The sequence below is a fragment of the Telopea speciosissima genome, chromosome 9, assembly GCF_018873765.1.
Source record: "Telopea speciosissima isolate NSW1024214 ecotype Mountain lineage chromosome 9, Tspe_v1, whole genome shotgun sequence".
Taxonomy (NCBI): domain Eukaryota; kingdom Viridiplantae; phylum Streptophyta; class Magnoliopsida; order Proteales; family Proteaceae; genus Telopea; species Telopea speciosissima.
In genome coordinates, this window is record NC_057924.1 from 922,007 (window position 1) to 923,097 (window position 1,091).

At 39.6% G+C, this 1,091-nt stretch overlaps 1 non-coding gene across 1 annotated transcript; it reads right to left on the reverse strand.

The window, feature by feature from the left end:
• Positions 1-664: 664 nt before the first annotated feature.
• TRNAA-CGC lies at positions 665-737 on the reverse strand. The gene has a single exon. It is a non-coding gene; the product is annotated as a tRNA-Ala (tRNA).
• Between the last annotated feature and the right edge of the window lie 354 nt (positions 738-1,091).

Consider the following 1,091-nt stretch of genomic DNA (forward strand, 5'->3'; position numbering starts at 1 on the left):
TGAAGAGCTATAATAACCTAATTTCTTCCGACTCAATACTAACGATATTTCCAGAAAGAAGTCATACTGATTTCCGTCAAGTGCAACGAAGACTCAGCAGCACTGGCGCAGTGAGAAATTGACAAGAGTTGAAGCTGATGGCCAGAAAAGGACAACGGAAGGCCAAACTTGGATCGAAGTAGCAAAAAACACAAAATTCACAACAACAACAACACCAATAGCAACGAAATAGTTAACTTGAATATCAGAATTGACGAATTAAATTGAAATGTTCAAAGGAGAGAAAAAGAAATTCCCAGAGCGTAACTTCATATCGATTATTAAAAGTAGCCACAGGAGAAGGGAGCGAGGAATACGTTGATATCGAAAGCTCGAACGTATGGCTTAAGAAACAGACAATGCCGAGCCAGCATTGTTGCGGTCGAGTGCAGCGGCTATAATTGAACAGCAATCGGATGTTCCCACAACGCCTCCATCTCTGTCTGTTAGATTTCACTGCGATCATCTCCAAGGCTTCAAATTTCTCAGGATGGATGAAAAGAAGAGTAGGTGAAGGAGTAGCAGAGCGGATACTAGGGAATTTGAGCGGAGTTTTCATTTTTAATTTTCCAAAATCGATTTCAAAAAAATTCGTTTAACTAAAATTAAACCGACCTATAAAAAATGGAGGTGCGGGGAATCGAACCCCGTGCCTCTCGCATGCGAAGCGAGCGCTCTACCATATGAGCTACACCCCCTGACAGTCTCTTACATACGAGATATGTTCCATGATAAAATACTTGTATGAAAAGCCTTTAATTATAGGAAAATTCTTGTTGTAACTAGGGTTGGAAATGGATAATTGAAAATTCGAATTCGATCCGCATCTGTATCCGTTTAGGGGCATCAGTATTCGATTAGAGATATCCGGACAAAAATCCGAATCCGAATACTTAATTATAAAAATTTAAGTAAATAACGATCTTGAGGGTTTTTGAAGATTCAACAGGTTCTAGAATATGAGGAAAAGAGAATCATGATATAAAACTATGGATTGAGAGTGAATTGTATCCACTAGGGGGAGGAAGGTTCGGGTTACACAAGGCAGAGGT